The 19923-nt window shown below is 41.6% G+C and overlaps 1 protein-coding gene and 1 non-coding gene across 2 annotated transcripts in view; both read right to left on the bottom strand.

Moving 5' to 3' along the window:
* The window catches only part of CNTNAP2 (contactin associated protein 2), a 2266356-nt gene that overhangs the window by 9507 nt on the left and 2236926 nt on the right, over positions 1–19923 (bottom strand).
* Positions 17907–18121, bottom strand: LOC112134541 (small nucleolar RNA U3). Its single transcript, XR_002915945.2, has one exon. It is a non-coding gene; the product is annotated as a small nucleolar RNA U3 (small nucleolar RNA).

The following is a 19923-nucleotide window of genomic DNA, read 5'->3' as shown; positions in this document are numbered from 1 at the left end:
CTGAGGCAAGAGAATCGCTTGAACCTGGGAAGCAGAGGTTGCAGTGAGCTGAGATCGTGCCACTGCATTCCAGCCTGGTGACAGAGCGAGACTGTCTCAACAAAAAAAAAAAAGAAAAAAGAAAAAAATTAGCTGTGCATGTTGGCACGTGCCTGTAGTCCCAGCTACTCAGGAGGCTGAAGCAGGAGAATTGCTTGGACCTGGGAGGCTGAGGTTGTAGTGAGCCGAGGTTGCACCACTGCACTCCAGCCTGGCGACAGAGCAAGACTCCGTCTCAAAAATTAAAAAAAAAAAAAAAAATTACAATGGTAATCTGGTTCCCTTGAGGTTACCGATAAAAACAATAGCAGAACATATGGAGATAGTGGAAGGAGTTACCTGAGATGACGCAAGGAGAATGACAAGAGCTAGAGAGGAGCATTTAAAAATACTCCAGGATTGGTTTGGGTATAAATCTGAACTCCTTGACATAGGGAAGAAGGACTCCCTTGAGCTGGATTTCTCTCCTGCCCCTTCCTTCCTGGGGTCACTTTTCCAACTCAACATTCTAGGTATAGGTGATATGGACAGGAGGCAGGGAAATACTGGGTAGAAGAGGGTGGAGTCCCTGGAAGGGTTCCACACACAAACCTGAGCCCACAGCCCTAAATGAGAACTTCACAGCCCTGTTTTCCCACCCAAATGCTGCTTTTTCCAAAACCACCCTGGCCTACCATGCCCCCCAATCCTGTAACCATAAAAACCCCAAGCTCCACTGGCAGAGGAGCAGAGCAGCATGGCAGAGGAGAGAAGAGAACAAGCGGCTGAACATCAAGAGGAGAAGCAGCATCTGAATGTTGAAGAGGTAACTGGACAGTTGGAAAGCAGTTTGGCTGAGGATGACTGAAGAGAATTATCTTCCCATTTCATCCCTTTCCAGCTCCCCATCCCACTGAGAGCCACCTCCATCACTCAATAAAACTGTGTGACCTGATTCTTCCTGGATGCCAGACAAGACCTAGGTACCAAGAGGGCAGGGGGTAAAAGGCTGTCACCCTGTCTCCAATGAGCTGGTTAACACTTAGCCATCCCCAGACAGTAACTGCTAAAACAGCATTAATTGTAACATACCCCTAGACGCTGCTGTGGGGCCAGAGACCAAAAGCGTTCACCCCAGCGGTGGCACCCACTTGCCTGTGTGCTCCCCCTCCCGCAAAAGGTTTGAGTGAGCTGCACCCCTGTTGCAAGTCCAGTGAAGGGGTCCAGGGAAGTCTCCCGTCTCACAGGAGTTCCTGATGCCTCCGGTTGACACACCTTTTGTCTTCCATATGGCACTCCGTCTGGACATCTGGTTTACTATCTTTTTCTTTGTCCATCAGATCTTACCACTTCCCTGAAAGTATCCTCAGCGACCTCAGATTAAGTGTGTGTCCCTTTTCTCAATGGGAATAATCTTAATTCTTGTGACTTCTTACATGACAGTCATCCTCTTAAAGTCAGAGACCAATCTTAATCATGTTTGCAGTTCCAGTGACTAATAATGCAGTAGCAAGGGCTAAATGGATGTTCATTGGCTGGCATAATTAAAATCAGTTGATTAAGAGGTATGTAAACATTGTGTAGCTTCTTCTGATAACAAAACCTTCTATGCAGGTAGAATTTTGAAAGTCAGATGCCTAGTCTCAACTAAATCCTTACAGTGAGGCAGGATTCTTATTCTTCCTAACAAAGGAGATGGACATATTGAATATAGAAAATATACTAATGACTCCTAGTCCACTGGACTTTGGTTATTGTTAGAAAACAATTTGTAGAAAACCCTCAGGTCAGGAATCCTTATACATTTCAAGGGCAAAATCTTTTGTTTGTTTAGTGTGAGCACTCCTATTTTCCTGGATTTATTTATGCTGTAAGCCTGGTTATCCTAATGCATGTGAGTGCTTACCCCCTTGAGGCAAAGCCATTTTATTCTGGCAATCAACACAATTGCTATTTTGATAGATACATTTTATTGCAACTATCCTTTCCCCTAGGAACCAACATCCTCTTGGAAATGCGCACAGAGAAAAACGGAGACCAAGAAACATGACTGAGACATGGATGATAAAGCTCACCTATTCTACTGCTAACATCCATGTTCCCCTCACCCACCTTGCTGGGAGAGCTGAACAATTTTAGTGGTGTTGGAGTATCAAGGAACCTATACTTTGGGAAACATAGTGAGTAGGTCCAAATTTGGAGTGTTAATTTAAAATAGACTAGCTATAACATTCTCAAGAGCAGTCTTTCATCAAATAAGCACAGACTATATTCAACATACTTCTCTTCTGGATCCCCAAATGACACTCCATGTTAACCACCAAAGCCTGGTGCCATTCCAGTCTGATTTAGAGTCTTATAAAAGCCCACATATTTCTGCATATTTCCCTTGCACGTGTCCTTCTTGTGTGTGATCATCCCTGTTCCTCTATTTGTAGACCATTTTTCCATTGCACCACTCAGAGATTAGCTCTCCTCCCCTCCTCCCCCCAGCACAGGCCAGGCAGGACATATTGCTGGAGGAACTGATGATGGGAGATTCTTCTCCCAGGAACGTACTTAGTAAACATCCTGGCTAAGGCTTTAGCGCCCACACACATATGCACTACTATGCTCCTCACCCAAGGAGAAGGCAGATATATTATCGGTCCTCAAACATATTCAGACATGGCTGCAGTCACACCTTAACACACAGATGCTCTTCCCTTCCACTGTCTTTGTCTCCCGTATGAGAAGCAGTCTGAGAGCTCACAACTGTACATTTTCCCTTCTTTCATTTTCCAGTTAAGAAAAACCCCCCAAAATAACAAACAAACGTACTTTGTAAGGGCAGTCATATGTTGGAACTGGGTGAGTAAAAGTATACTTTCGTTTTCCAAAAAAGAATATACAATATGACAGTTTCATTCCATGTCTAAAGGTGTTTCACCCTTCTCTCCACTACATTCCTGAAAGGCTTTGCTGTGACAGCAAGATGACCAAGGAGTGAGCACCTCTCACATCTGTGTGCTGGGCAGGGGTGCGGGTGATGTCCTTCCCTTGGCCGCTGGGGCAAGAGGGACTCTTTTTTTTTTTTGAGACGGAGTCTCGCTGTGTTGCCCAGGCTGGAGTGCAGTGGTGCAGTCTTAGCTCACTGCAAACTGCAGCTCCCGGGTTCACGTCATTCTCCTGCCTCAGCCTCCCGAGTAAGAGGACTCTTGAATGACAGTGACAAGTTCTGAACTCCAACATTAAACAACAAAGGCCACATAGATTGTTTAGATGCAATGACTGGTAAAGCTCTAAATTCTAAGATCATGTGAAATGAGTCATCATTTGGACTAGAGTTTCCTCAAACACAAAGCTTTCTAGGACCCAGTCCAACTCTGAATTCTATGACCATGGAGCAACTTTCAAAGGCAGTTGCAAAAATGGCAGAAAATCAAGTGGCTAGTTGTGGTAGAACTGGCCCAGAAGTGCTTTTCTTCCACTGTGGAGTCCAAAACATTTCGTGTTGATTTACGTGAAATTCACATTTCGGGAACAAGCTGTTGAGGAAATAATAATAGCACTTCCTGCAAGTCAGGCCCTGTTCTCACTCCTTTTCATGCTAACTTATTTAATCCTCATGTGAGCCTTGACACATTCATCCCATTTTGGAAGGATAAAAACTTGTTTGAGGTCACACACCAGGAAATGGTGGAGCTAGTATTTGAACCCAGAAGTTGGCTCCAGAAACCATTCATTAAACACTCAGCTGAATTGTCTCTGATGAGAAGGCATCAGTCTTTACCAGCTCTATCAAATGACAACATCATCGTAGGGTCTTCAGGCAACCAACTAATTTAGCCCAACTGCTTTTTCTGTGGTTGGTGGGCTGTCTGGGGAAGCCAACGGAATCTAAAGGCTTCTGACTGTGTTTGCTTTTCTTCAGAAGCTGAGTGTGGAGACATTTTATCTGACAAAGGATAATTACACATGACGGCGGCGTCAGCTAAGCAACGTGTCAAGCTAAGAACTGAGGCCACGTTGCAGAAGCACAGAAATCCGACCTTCCCTTGGTGACACATACAGACCCCTGATGGGCCAAAGCAGCACGGAGAGAATGGCCCATTACCTTTACAGAAACACTCACGAAACCAGGAATCGTGCAAATTGTGCTTTAAAATATTATAACTTTTGATTCCATTTACAGAATATGAAAAAATTATAAAACAAGTTTCAGGGCAGATGCTTAAGTACTAGAAATTGATTTAAAAGACAGCTATAGGCCGGGTGCGATGGCTCACGCCTGTAATCCCAGCACTTTGGGAGGCCGAGGCGGGCAGATCATGAGGTCAGGAGATCGAGACCATCCTGGCTAACATGGGGAAACCCCATCTCTACTGAAAATACAAAAAATTAGCCAGGCATGGTAGCAGGTGCCTATAGTCCCAGCTACTCAGGAGGCTGAGGCAGGAGAATGGCATGAACCTGGGAGGTGGAGGTTGCAGTGAGCCAAGATTGCACCACTGCACTCCAGCCTGCACAACAGAGCGAGACTCCATCTCAAAAAAAAGAAAAAAAAAATTAGCTAGGCATGGTGGCACACGCCTGTAGTCTCAGCTACTTGAGAGGCTGAGGCAGGAGGATTGCTTGAACCTGGGAGGTTGGAGGCTGCAGTGAGCTGAAATCGTGCCACTGCACTCCAGCCTGGACAACAGAATGAGACGCCATTTCAAAAAAAAAAAAAAAAAAAAAAAAAAAATTGTAAGAACAGAATATTAAAAAGGGATTTGAATTATTTAGCCTATAATTTCTTGTCTGTCTTAGTGAGTAAGGGGAGAGTAAAGTTTTTTTTTTTCTTTTTTTTTTTTTTTAAACTACAGAAGACAAATTTGATGGTTGTGGTTCTTATTTACTAAGTTTCAAAATATTTAGGCTCAGAAACCAATTGCAAACAAAACATATTGAAGTGCATATAAAAATAAATTGAAATATCTAATATAAAACCCCCCAAAATGAAAGGCTCTGGAAGCTTCAGGTTGTCATGTATCAGAGACAAAAAAATTAGATCATATCTGACATCTCCTAGAGAAAATATCTCCATGGAAACCACTGGAGTTTCAGCATCTAAAGTAATAATTTGAGACACTTCAACAAAACTGCTGCTATTAATTATAATTTAATTTAAATTGCAACATTATTTTTACAGTGGGTCCGGGCTAGATGAGGTATCTCTGCCTTTGTTCTTAGCTTCTTTGTTTTATTACATTTTATTCTCTCTTTTCAAATCTGAGTTATATAGCGGAAAATGATTGTTTTTCTTAAATAATGTTTTTAGCCATTCACTATTGATATTTCTGAAACAGATATGAAAACAAATGGTTATCGACTAAGATGCTGAAGATATAAGGGACATTGTTTTATTTTAAAAGAGGATCCCTGCTAATCACATTTTTGGGAGGGAGTGATTTCTCAAAGTCAGCAGGTTTTTCTGTAGGCAGAGCATTACGTGGCATGTACTGACATGTCCTGAGTTTCACATTTCTCACTCTACCCTTCACCTCCTAGTTTCTAAAAAAAAAACTAGCCAGCCAGCATTTCCAATTTCAAATAGGGGAAGGTGATTGTGACTTTTTGGCTCCAGACTTGAAAAGTTAAACAAGCCTTACATTTCCAGCTTCTTAAAGGAGTGAGAAAGTGGCAGCTGCTTTCATGATTGTCCAAGATCCAGTGACCAAAAGAGGTTGAGTGAAGAGACACAGAATAAACAAATTTGTCATCATTGGCTATATGTTATGATTGTTTAAACCAACTTTTATATGAAAGGACTGAGTGGGCAATTGATTCCATCGTACTCCCTCTTTCCATCAGTCACTTATTTAATTTCTGAATTGTCTCAATTGCCTTTCAGGAAAAAGATTTCTTCATGCTCTCGGAGTAGGCTGACATTGCACTCTTTTGTCTGATTAACGATAAAGAGGTATTTTAATTGAAAATAGCTCATTAGGCCGGGCACGGTGGCTCACGCCTGTAATCCCAGCACTTTGAGAGGCCGAGGTGGGCGGATCACGAGGTCAGGAGATCGAGACCATCCTGGCTAACACGGTGAAACCCCATCGCTACTAAAAATACAAAGTTAGCCAGGTGTGGTGGTGGGCGCCTGTAGTCCCAGCTACTCGGGAGGCTGAGGCAGGAGAATGGCGTGAACCTGGGAGGTGGAGCTTGCACTGAGCCAAGATCGTGCCACTGCACTCCATACAAAGCTAGACTCTGTCTCAAAAAAAAAAAAAAAAAAAAAAAATTCCAGTCCTAATGTTTAGCTATAATTGTTTATAAATCAATGGTCAAAGTTACTATAAAATATTGTAGAGTATTGATTGTGACAGCTGGCCTTTATAGATTCTGTAGTTCCACAACCTCTCTACAGCTGAGGAGGCAAAAATGCAGAATGGATGATAATTAGGTTAAAGCCACATGGTTGGTGGGTGCCAGAGTTGCTGCTACAAGGACGAGGTGTTTCAACTCCTCATTCAGGACTCTCTCATGTATCTTACTGTAGTTCTCAGGGTGAACCTTGAAAGTCTGGATCAGAGAGCCTCACTGTCAGGAGCAGCCATCCAGCTGGCCTTCCATATCCACGGGTTCCCCAACCGTGGATTCAACCAAACTTGGATCAAAAATATTCAGGAAAAAAAGTTTCAGCTGTACTGAACATGTACAGATATTTTTTTCTTGTCATTATTCCCTAAACAATCCAGCATAACAAATCTTTTTTTTTTTTTTTTTTTTTTTGGAGACGGAGTCTCACTCTGTTGCCCAGGCTGGAGTGTAGTGGCGCAATCTCAGCTCACTGCAACCTCTGCTTCCCGGGTTCAAGTGATTCTCCTGCCTCAGCCTCCTGAGTAGCTGAAGTTACAGGCATGTGCCACCATGCCCGGCTAATTTTTGTATTTTTAGTAGAGATGGGGTTTCACCATGTTGGTTAGGCTGGTCTCGAACTCCTGACCTCGTGATCTGCTTGCCTCAGCCTCCCAAAGTGCTGGGATTACAGGCGTGAGCCACTGTGCCTGGCCAACAACTCTTTACATAGCATTTATGTTGTATTAAGTATTATAAGAAATCTAGAGACAATTTAAAGTATATGGGAGGGTGTGTGTAGGTTATATGTAGGTATTTACCACACTATTTGCTATCAGAAACTTGAGCATCTGTGGATTTGGGTGTCTTTGGGGGTCCTGGAACCAATCTCCTGTAAACGCTGGGGCAGGACTGGACCACTCGGTTAACAGTGCCGTACGGCTCTTTGTTGAGGTTTGTCGCGGCTTTTTTTCCTTTCTGCTGCAGGGAGTTTATGAATTCATGCTGATGTTAACAGGAGTGCAAGAAGGAAGAAGCCCCAAATCTGGGGGAATATAAATTCGAGAAGTGCCATTTAAACCCTGGTCTAAGGGAAAACACTGTTTCTCCTGCTGCACAGTTTCCAGAATGCGCGTGGCGGTAGCAGGGTTCCCCAGAAGGGGCTGTCACTTCCTATGCACGCAGGGCTCTGAATGTCAGGGACAAAAGGCTCTGCACCTGTGTAACTGGTGGGTTCTTTGGCCTTGAAAAAGTTGCTGAACCTCCTTAGGCTTTTTCTTCTCCTTCTATCTCAGTCTGAGATGCCTTTGGGGGAGAGCACTCTGATTCAGAGCTTTCAAACATTAAGGGGCATACAGATGCCCTGAGCTCTGGTAAAAATGCTGCTTCTGCCTGAGTTGGTCTTGGATGGGGGATCTGGGCATGTGTATTTCTAATAGGCTCCCAGAGTGCTTGAATACCTGCCTCACTTCCAGTTGCAGAAATTTAATGTAGACCATTGGTGACTCAGGTCTCCAGCTGCTTTTGTGTGTGTGTGTGTGTGTGTGCGCGTGTGCATTTTAATTTAATGCAGTGTCTGAGAGGGAACTGAAATAATTCCTTCTGAGAACCTTGTCCTTTTTCCCTTGGCCGAATCATTTGTGTGAATTTAATGATTTGCCTGCCAGAATGCCCCACAGTTCGACTCCGTTAGTTCTATTTCTTTTTAGTGTTGTGAAAGCAGTAATAGGAACACTGTGTTAATTTCAGAGAGAATTCTTTACTATTTTGAATGTTGGAGGGGGGAGTTTATTACAGTTTAGGAAAAAACAGCCAAAGAGTTTAATAAATGGTTATCTTAGTATGACCTTGGATACCTTTCCTGGTTCAAAGCAAAAATACAAGTTGAATCTCTAAAGCAAGTGTATCAGGGAGGAAAAATATTGGAATGTTGGCATTTAGGTTCTTGATGCTATGGATGCATTTAAAGGCATATATGAGAGAGAACAGATGCATTTTTAAATTTTCTTTTTAGAGACAGGGTCTTGCTATGTTGCTCAGGCTGATCTTGAACTCCTGGACTCATGTAGCTGGGACTATAGGCACGTGCCACTGCGCCTGGCTACACATATTTTTTAAAATACTGTACCGTGGATTTTTTTGAAGTTTATGGATTTGTTTTTTGAAAAAACATTCTTACTGCTGGTTCTACTGCTGCATGGGTGCAATGCGGGACACAGCCAGATTAGGGTGGAAAGCCTGAAGCCATATGGGCATATTATGGTATGTCAGACGGCCTCGGTGACTGCCTCTGGCTTTATGGAATGCTGCGTCTCAGATATGGGTGCTCACCAAGTTTTGTGAACACACCTGCTATACAGGAGTCTCAGCTAAGCGAACTTGTGGTTTTATTAGCAAAGCAGTATTAGCAAGAATTGGTTGTTTGCTGAGTCACAGAAACAGCCGCAGTTTCTAGGGAGAAGGTGGCTGAGAAAGTTATGATAGTTAAAAGAGGAAAACAACCAACTATAGTAAGTCAAAAAGGGATATTTTAAGGACATTCTCTGATGTATTTCACCTTTCCTCTTAGGCAGTGGTCAGGGATTCACACAATTCATAAGATGAAAGTCTTCAGGAGACCCTGGATCTATTGTCTTCGGACTTCTGCAGAGAAACACATCCCCTGGGCATTATGCAATTATCAGTAAGGGCTTTGGACTTCCACAATGCATGGCTTGGGAGCTCGGTGAAAATAACATTTTATCACCTTAAGTCTACTCAAGAGATGCACTTCGTCATTTGTGAGAATACTTAGGCACATTTTAGGAATCAAGCAAGGATGAAGGGACTCCTTTTATTCTCCCTCTGTGGAAGTTTCCAGTAAATTCAAAGGCCATACTTTGGCTGTGGATGGACCCTTTGGAAATGCCTGAATATTACTGATTTGCTTTTATTGTCATCCTGTGTCTTTCAAAGGAGTTCAGTGAATAATAAAAAGCATTTAAAAATGTTTAATCTTCTGCTGGAACCTCTGTATCTCAACTTGCAGAAGATGCTGTTTTCAGCTTTACACGATGAATGTGCTTCTGTGCTCTGTGGACCAGTTCTGCCAATAGGCATGGGATGTTTGTGTTGTAACTGCTATTTCATCAAAATGTGAGCTTGATCCTTTTTATTCTTACGTTTTCAGAAACTAGTATAATACATAGATGAGGAGCGTTGCCGAGAACATGGTGGAGTCACCCAGACCACAGACAGCTGACTAGATTCTGGCTCCACTGTGCGGTTAGAAGCAGGGCATGGGCAAACCTAAAGTGCTTTTAAAAATTAATTCTACACATATTTTAAGTCTTTTATGAATGCCCAGTTGGGCTCTTGGTTTTGAAATACTCTTTTCAGTTGCATTAGCACAAGAGAAATTTATAATTCCAATCCCAAGACAATGTATTTTCTTCCAAGAAGGCTGACTTCAGAGAACTGAATATAAAAGCCCCATGCTAAATATGCTTCCATTGTTGGCTAAACTGTTCTCTTCTTGAGTTAACCTGAGATCTCACAAGACAACTAGTTTTGCTTCTTGACAGGTGAAATGGCAAATGGCCATCAAGGAGAAACTGATGAAACAAATTATCCTTAGTTATTAAAGCTTCCTGATGGTTTCCCACACCATTCCTCCGTGGTGCCGGCTCACATCATTATAAAGATAGCGTGATAAAGTCCTGGCATGAGCCTTGTGGCTCTGTCACAGTTCTTCTCATTCATGTCAACGGAGTGTGAAAAAATATTTAATTGGCTCTAGCAGCCTTGGGGATGATTTATTCCCTATCAAAAAGGGGAAAGTGGAACAAGAAAAAGCAAAGTTGTATTTAGTAGCAGGGATTTCACCAACACGTATGCAAATTACATATCCTTCCAGACTTCTGCATTATATTTAAAGGGTGATAGAAAATAGTAAGACAGTTCAGAATAAAGAAATGGAATTGTATGTTTTACTCCAAAATTTTCATTGAGAGGAAGGAGTAGTGGGAAAAAAAATCACTGAATCTGAAATATATGCATTTTCCACTTGATAATGCTATTCTCTGCATACTTTAGAGCAAGGTGCTATAAACTCAGTCCCCATTGCTTCACAATCCTGATGCACACCAGGAATCCTTTGGGATGGGGACCAGGCATCGGGATTTGTGAAAAGCTCCCCAGGTGACTGATGTGCAGCCAGGGTTGTGCACAGCACCTCTGTGGCCACCCATTCAGTGTTTGCTGAGGGAATGAATACATTTATTTTCTCTGAGCTGCATTTTCCTTATCTTTAAAATGTGGCTGATAATGTCCACTTTGCCTACCACATGTGGCCATTCCAGGATAAAACAAAATCGTGCACTGAAAGCATTTCAACAATTAAAATAGTTTATAAATTTATCACTACTTTTATCTGTATCCTTTCCAGTTTTCTAAAAGTTAAAATTCCCAGGTCAATGATTGAAAATCATTTTAGCATGTTTAAAGGGGAATTTCCAAAGCAATTAATCTTATTCTCTATGTTTAAAATAACTGTACCCCACATTCATATAGATATTTATGTACAATTACATTTCAACATAAAGCTGATTTTAATTGTTTAAAAGTCTTTCAGCATTTCTCTCAGAAACAAACTCAACAGCAGAATTAGGAATCTGCATCAGTCTTTAGAATTTCTGAATAGTCTATGCAGAGCACGTGGAATCAGACAAAGATCTCAAAGGAGTGAAGCAGTTTATCATGTATTAGTTATTGGTATTTACACAGTGACTTTCCTCTGCAAAGCATGTGGTGATGGGTTAAAAACCTCATCAGGATAATGCTTCTGCAAATGTAGAGATCAGAGCAAGGACGTAAGGTGCTGATTGGCCAGCAGAGGTGGAACTAACATTTCCAGGTGGTGACTGGCAGAGATTCCCCTGGGAGAATTCACACCTGGGAATTCTGACAATTGTCTTTTTAAATGAGGCAGTACAAGAAGCGATGGCGGATAATTTAGAGGGTGTTGTGCTCCTCTGAGTGCCTCCATAGCTGAGTGATATGGTGCTGTAACAGATGCATGATATTGAAGAATACTCAAAAATGCGGTACAGTAGGAAGCATCTGATTGGGGGATCGCTGGGGGTAAGGAAAGACACACAAGTCAAGGCATAACACTGAGCTCAACTCGCCTCCATTTTCATGGGCTACTCCTAGCATTCCTGTAGCACGAGCATGAGGCAAAAATGAATACTGTGACTTGCTGGAGTCAGTGGTTCTGCCATCAACAGAGAAGTCACCATGGCAACATGTACAACCGTGTTGCCCCGCACTTAGCCAGCCCCACGTGACACAGGCTAACAGCTGCAATGATTTCCAGGCATAGACCCCGGAAAATGCACCTTTGAATGCCACGCCAGGTGGGGTGAGGGTCAGAGGGTGGACAGCCCAGGGAGAAGAACGGGACAGAGTCCTACCTCCCTGGGGTTCAAAATCTATCGTAGGGGATGAAGGGAAAGAAAGGTAGAGGAAAATTAGGAATGAAAGAAATTCGCAGCAGGGGAAAAAACAATGACCTTAGAAAGAGTTCCAAAGCTGGATGTTTGTGCCGGTTTTGCTTTTTTATCACTGGAGTTTCAGAGAGTTAAGTGATCCTGGTTAAGACAGAACAGAAGCCTTTGAATAAAAGCAGCCCCTGACACAGCCAGGCCTGTGGAGCCACTAGAAAGCAGTCCGTCTACACCGAGGATGGCCTATGAGGTGTTCGATGCTGAAGGGGAATCCAACCCTGCTGCCAGTCATGTTTAGCCACTTAAGTGACGTTTTGCTCTTCGATTATTTCTTCATCGTGGCTAAGCCTTGACAGAGCGCACCCCCAACTGCTTTTCAAAACATAAGCCTGCCAAGTCTATTCTCTCAGTGATGTGGGAAGGCTTTGGCAACTTACGCCAGTCTCTAAGTTCTTTTCAGGTCCCTTAGCAAAAAGTCTAGTGCAAGCCATTGGTGTCAATTACATCTGGAGGGTGCAGTCCTGGAGGCGGGGCTGGGGCAGCGGAGGTGTGGTCAGAAGAGAGAGCGTGGCTGGAGCTCAAGATTTGTTGACTTCGGTTCACATTCTTATAAGATGATGATACACACACCCCACCAAGAAGGAAAATAAGAGAGTCAAACATTCAGATTACAAAGTTAGAGACCAGCAAATATAAATTAAAAAAGACGTGATGGTAGAAAGAATTGATAAATAAGTCCAAGAGGTGGTTCTTTGAGAAAAGGAAAAAAAAAGCCATATAATCTAATCAATTGCGGGGGTGGGGGGAAGATAAAAACATTCAATATAAAAAACATGAAAAAGGGAATGGAAATGAAATTATTAAAAAGTTTGTTTTGTTCAACTCCACAGTAATGAGTTTGCAAACCTAGGTTAAATGCATGAATTTCTAGAAAAATATAACAGGTATTGTCCTAGATGAGAAAGAAAATCTAATTAGACAGATTATCATAAAATAACTTGAGAGAGTTATCAAAGATCTGCTCCCACAAGAAGCAGTGGGCTCAAGTGGTTTTCCAGGGGCAATCTATGAAATCTACCAGAGGCAGTGCCTCAAGGCTGCTTATCTCCTTGCCACTCCCAGTGTGTTCCAGGGACCCGCAGCATCAGCAGCACCTGGGAGCTTGTTGGAAATGCAGAATCTCAAATCCCATGTCTGACCAGATGAATTTGCATTTGCTAATTTCCCCCAGGTGATTCTAAGCACATTAAAATCTGGATGACACTTATTTGAATCATTTCGAAACTTGGAGAGAGATGGAGAAGACCTGCATGGTGTAACTGGGCGTCGCAAGGTAATGCTTATACATAAACCTTAATCCCAGTAAAAATTTTAAACAATTCCAATAAAATGATTGAAATTCTTAAATCCACATGGGAAAAGCAAATCTGCAAGGATGAACAGGAAAATTCCGGAAAAAAAAAACCCAGAAAAAAAGGGAAATTAGCTCTATGAGCCACTAAATGTGATAATAAAAGCTCAACTGTAAGTACTGCAGTTTGCTCCCATGTCACGAGGCATCATATCAATGTAATAGACCAGAGAGTCCAGTAGGGACTCAGAAATGAAGGGAATTTAGAAGATGGTAAAGGTGGAGAGGATGGAGCCTCAACCAATGGGGCTAGAACAGTGGGCCATTTGGGAAAATGGGAAAAAATAAAGTGAGATTTTTACCTTCTACCTTCCACCCAAGTAAATTTCCAGGGAAAAAAATATGTAGAACTTACAAATAAAACCCAAAATTATTATAAAAAACATGGAATAATTTTAAAAATAAGTTCTAAATGGAGAAGGTATGTCACAAAACCCAAAAACCATAAAACACTTTACATTTCACCATGTAAAATTTAGAAACTGTTACATGGAAAAAAAAATCCGATAAATTCAAAAAAATTGAGATGAAACAAGGAAAACATTCAAAGATGTATTAAAATACTAATTTACTTAATATATTAAGAATACTTACAAATCAGTAGGAAAGAATATAAAGATATAAATAATTATTGGAGCAAAGAATATAAAGAGGGAGTTCATGGAAAAATAAATATAAATGATACATAAACATATGCAAAGGTACTTAACCCAACTCATAATTAAGGAAATACAAACTATAACAAAATTTTATTTTTCATATAGAACAGCCACATTTAAAAGAATAATATGATGCACTGTTTTGATGAGGATGTGGGGAAAAGGTATTCATAGATTGCTGGACTGTCAATCGGATTATATCATTAGAGGATGGTTTGTAGTAGTATCAAAATTAAAAACACACATATCCTTTGACTCAACAAAATCACGGATACAATGTGATTTTCTGTGAAAACACTATAGAACAAAAGGTAGGATACAACAAAAATGACCAATAAAAAATAGGTAAGACTAATATCATAGTTGATTTGAGATACATAAATGCGCTTGGTGTTTTTGCAGGAAAAGTAGAATTTGGAACTTTGCAGGAAAATGCACATTAGCAAGCAGGGGATGATAGTTTTTCTTTACACGATTAAGTGTGAACTGTGTTGGTGACTGAAGAGGGAAAAAGACAAATAACATAATAAAAAGATTGAGTGTAAGAGAGAAAAATGCATTAATCATGCAGTCTTAGCATAAGGAGAGAAAAGGGATCTGCTCAGAAATAATTAAGATGTAATTATAAGAGCTGGAATGATTACTTTTAAGTGCTTGCAGGTGGTAAAGAAAACCAATGATCAGCTTGTAGTTAGGAAGAAAATGGAATAGATATATGTAATTTTAAAATGTTCTTTATATCCATAACTCTTTGCACATGAAGATATAAAAATATTTTATGGCCAGATGATAGAAAGGAAACGTGGAATATAGACAGAAATCAACTTAGAAGTCATAACGATGGAGGTAAAAGGTCTTCAGAAACCAAAACGATGGAGGTAAGAGGTCTTCAGAAACCAATGTGTGGCCAGTGGTAAAGTGTCCGATGTGGTGATGGGAAGCCTGAGTTCCCAGCTCAGTGCTGGGTATACTCGAGTCTAATGGGGGTATGGGGTTGTTACACTGAGTGATCCCAAGTGCCAAGTTCCATCTAGTTCCTAATATATCTGGGAGAAGACCCACGTGCTTAAGAGGGCTGGTTTTTCAGCCACTCTGCCAACCTGAGTGAATCCACTGGACCAGCTTGGCAGTGGATTTTCAACCCTAGATTCTTGACAATCCTGGTGTTGGTTCTGGGGGAGGTGGAGAATTGGGTGTTAACTCCCTTCCCTCCACTCCTGCTTCTGGATTTTCCATCTCCTAACCACTTCCCTGTTGGAGGAGCTGTGAGAATTCCTGGTCAAGGACCTCCCAGTATCAGATGCAGGTTAGCGTTAGGGCAGAGAACCAGATAACTTAAGGTTACAGTGGATGCTGTGAATTCACTTGCTAGCAACTTACAGAAGGACTCCCAGGTCTTTTCTGGGGTGAGATGCACCACATCATATACCATGCAAACTTTGCTGAGAATCTAGCCTGGACCTACTAGAAGTCCTTTAAAATAACTAGCTGTGGCCAGGCGCAGTGGCTAATGCCTGTAATCCCAGCACTTTGGGAGGCTGAGGTGGGCAGAGCAGGAGGTCAAGAGAGCGAGACCATCCTGGCCAACATGGTGAAACCCCATCTCTACTAAAAATACAAAAATTAGCTGGGTGTGGTGGTGCGTGCCTGTAGTCCCAGCTACTCGGGAGGCTGAGGCAGGAGAATTGCTTGAACCCCGGAGGTGGAGGTTGCAGTGAGCAGAGATCACGCCACTGCACTCCAGCCTGGTGACAGAGCGAGACTCCGTCTCAAATAATAATAATAATAACAACAACAACAACTAGCTGCAATCTTTACAACTAGAGGATCCCTTAGGAAATGAAACTTTACATCTTAAAATGCTTCATCTATTTTAATGATATTTTAAAGAAGATCCTAGGATGTGGCTTTTGGTCTGACGTATTCTGTATCAAATATCATGAATGTGATACAACACTCTAAGGCTTAACACAAACGCCTTTTAAAACAGCTTGGTGTGCAGTCTGGAGTTGCTCCTTAGTGCAGAAATTTATGGGATCAGACTCTTGGATTTATTTTTTCTAGTGTTTGTTTTGTTTTTGTATTTTACAGAATGTGCACTGCCATCTGTGGCTGTCGTCCTGCTGGCAGATCCTTTTCATTCCAAGCAAATAAGATTCCCTAAATTAGACAAAAAGGAAAAAACACAACAGAGTCCATAATTCTGAGAGGTAAATCACGGCAATTGCCTGGCGTTCTGTGACCTTTAAATAAACCTTAACTCAGGGCTGGGGGTTACTTTTTCTACCTTGTAACTACTGTTCTAAAAATATTCCTAAGGACCATATAATGGTTTAGAAACAGGCTGTACTTATTATCAAAGAGGGAAATAACTAGAAGAAAAAAAGACTGGATGTTTTCAATAGAGCAGAATTGTTTTAAATCAAGTCAACTTAAATCATAATGTATAAGTCTTTTGTTTACCTCATCCCCCTATAAAAATGTGTTCTTAAAGCCCCATGCTAGGCCCTAGCGCTTGGGGTGATCTTTCTCTACTGCCCAGTGTTTCCCAAACTGCAATCATGTGAAAATCACCTTCACATTTTTCTTGACATATACTGTAAAATCCAAGTATTATTTATTTACTTATTTTCACAAAATTGGTTAAATTTCTTATTTAAATAAGTATATTGATAAAACTTTACATCCCTACTGAGTAATTCTATTGCCTGTCAAGGCACTAACCAGAAGCCTGTTCTGTCTTTATTATAAGGTGAAATACAATCATGGGAGAGGTGTTAAAGGCATGTCAGAACCAAATAGAGACTTTCTCTTTATAAAATCAGAAGGACTGAAAGACAAATGAACAGGAAATGACTTGCTTTGTATGTTACACGAGGCCATGTCTATTTGCTTCCCATAATGGTGACCCCCTATCTAGGCTACATGCTGCACTGCTCCAGAAGCCAGAGACTGCACTACAAATGACATCTGTTATAGTTGTGCAGTGCACAACCTGACCAACATAAATGTCCCTTATTTTAGAAAACACTGATAGAGCCCAAAGGACACTGGAAAGGTAACCAATAGTGTTATAGAAGTGTAACAGTAGTGTTACAGATGAGAAAAAGAATCTTATTACATAAAGCCAGCATACCTTAGAACCTGTTTTCTGTTTTTATCATTTAATATGATCTCAGACAGTAGAAAGATATGTATGGGAGCAGAAAGATCACAAGACCTGTGGGTAGATGTCTTCAATTCTAACACCAAGTTCCTGCAAAACAAACATCCTGGTATAGGTATGGATTGAGTAGCCCTGGTTTGCCAAGATCCCTTTAACACTAAGGCCATATGATTCCTTACTCTTCACAGCAAGGCACCTGCTGTATTTTCAGAAAAGCACAGCCCTCATTTTAAAGCAGCATCTTTTTCTATCTTTCAAAGTAGGTTAGCAGCCAATTCAAAACACTGAGTAATAATTTGACATCTTCCTCAAATTGAGGTTCCTTCCTGGGATGCAGCCCCTTCCATAAGGAGGTGCTTTTACTGGAGCCACCGAGTCCTGCCCCACACTGCAAATTTATTGTTCATTTGTTTGTTTGTTTCAAGTCTGCTTTCCAGTTGCAAATAGGCAGATCAGTTCTCCTCAAATTTAGGTAAAAACATCTCCTCTGAGTGAGCTTCCTTACAAAATGGCCAGAGAGCCCGGTCTCTTTGCAAGCTTGATGGTACAGCCTTTACTATTTATTTGTGATTTAACCACCTAAAGGCTTTATTGTTTTTCATAAACCATGTTTTGGGCAGTATTTGGGTATTCAGTTTTTTCTTTTGGTAACCTTATTTTGAAGCATTTACCAAAGGGACTCTTCTTTTATTTGGTGAGTGATTCTTGACCTTGGTCACACCTGGGGAGGGGTGTTTACATCACACACACCCATGTCCCTCCCATCCCCCCGAGGGTCTGATTTGATCCGTCAGGGGTTTAGTATTAGATATTAGGATTTTTCTTTTTAAAAAATAATCATGAAGACCCTTCAGATGGCTTCCTTTCCCTTTCGCTCTCCCAAAGGAAGAGAAGAGTGATCGTCAGTGGCAAAAGGCAGTTGCAGAGAAGCACCACCAAGAGCTGGCTTCATGCTCAGGAGTGAATGCTGAGCCGCCTCCTCGTGGTTTCCAGTGCTCCACATGTTCAGAGAAACTTCTCTGGTAAGAAACTATAGAAATGGTGCATGGAAGTGTTACTAGAAGGGTTCCTGATCCAGACCCCAAGACAGGGTTCTTGGATCTCATGCAAGATCCAAGAATTTAAGGCACATCCATAGAGTAAAGTGAAAGCAAGTTTATTAGTGTATTAGTTTGTTTTCACGCTGCTAATAAACACATACCTGAGACTGGGTAATTTATACAGGAAAGAGGTTTAATGGACTCACAGTTCCACACGGCTGGTGAGGCCTCACAATCATGGTGGAAGGCAAGGAGGAGCAAGTCACATCTTACATGGATGGCGGCAGGCAAAGAGAGCTTGTGCAGGGAAACTCCTCTTTATAAAACCATCAGATCTTGTGAGACTTATTCACTATCACAACAACAGCATGGAAAGACCTGCCCCCATGATTCAATTACCTCCCACAACACATGGGAATTCAAGATGAGATTTGGGTGGGGACACAGTCAAACTGTATCAATTAGGAAAGTAAAGGAATAAAAGAATAGCTACGCCATAGACAATTAGGAAAGTAAAGGAATAAAAGAATAGCTACGCCATACACAGAGCAGCCCCAAGGGCTGCTGGTTGCCCATTTTTATGATTATTTCTTGATTATATGCTAAACAAGGGGTGGATCATTCATGCCTCCCCTTTTTAGGCCCTATAGGGTAACTTCCTGACATTGCTATGGCATTTATAAGCTGTCTTGGTGCTGATGGGAGTGTAGGAGTGAGGATGACCAGAAGTCAATCTCATTGCCATCTTGGTTTTGATGGTTTTAGCTGGCTTCTTTACTGCAACCAGTTTTCAGTAGGTCTCAGCTTTATTTTACCCAGCCCCTATTCGAGATGGAGTTGCTCTGGTTCAGACACCTCTAACAGAAGTATAGTCTTGACATCAGGGTTTTAAAAAGCTCCCCAGGTAGTTTTAAAGTGCTTCCGAGATTGAGAAGCACTACACAAGATTAGAGCTTTTAAATTGCAGTGGTAAGTCACCTGGGAACCATGCTAAAAAACACGAACACTGATTCAGTCAGTATGGGGAGGGGCCTGAGATTCTGCATTTCTAAAAAAGCTTCCGATTCTGCATTTCTAAAAAAGCTTCCAGGAGACTCAATGCTGCTTGTTGAGGACCAAACTTCCAAGGCACCAGATGAGATAATCTACTTCCAAATGTCCTCTAGTCAAGCCATGACTCATGAGCTCTCACGTTATTTTCTTCCTGTCCTAACCCTACACAGACTCAAGTACCTCACTTTATTTACAGGTAGAAAGGCATTTTTGTGTATATACTGTTTTGTTTTTAAATATCTGATAGCAAGGGATCTTATTCTAGTCAAACATGAAATATTACCAGAAAAGTGCAAAACCCTGAAGTCCAAATTCGGAATGACGACCTTAGGCTCACGAAACCAGAGTGCAATTGCTGATGTGAGGGATGCACTTAGAACCCAAGCTGGTATGGAACTCATTTTAAACTGAAGCCACTGGGGATTTAATAGGTGCAGAAAGAAGCCTTCTTGGTGCTTCCTTTATCTGACAAAAAGCAGAGACTTCTGGAAAAATGAGGCTGCCATGCTTCCTTATGGGTGAGGCTTCCTGGAAAAATGAGGCTGCCATGCTTCCTTATGGGTGAGGCTTCCATACACTCTTACGGGTGGCTTTTACTCCCAGGAAGAAGATCAAGAAACCTGCCATAAGTCCTCTCTCCAGGGAAGTTTTATGGCCATGAATGAGATACAGAGAGATCACTCAGGCCGGCATGAACACGCATTATCACAAACTCTTTAGCTCTCATTTGTTCTTCTAGAAACCCATGTGTTCCTCCTATAGAGGCCTT

The sequence above is a fragment of the Pongo abelii genome, chromosome 6 (assembly GCF_028885655.2).
Source record: "Pongo abelii isolate AG06213 chromosome 6, NHGRI_mPonAbe1-v2.0_pri, whole genome shotgun sequence".
Taxonomy (NCBI): Eukaryota; Metazoa; Chordata; class Mammalia; order Primates; family Hominidae; genus Pongo; species Pongo abelii.
Note: the sequence above shows the minus strand (reverse complement) of the source record. Positions and strands in the feature narration are given on the sequence as shown.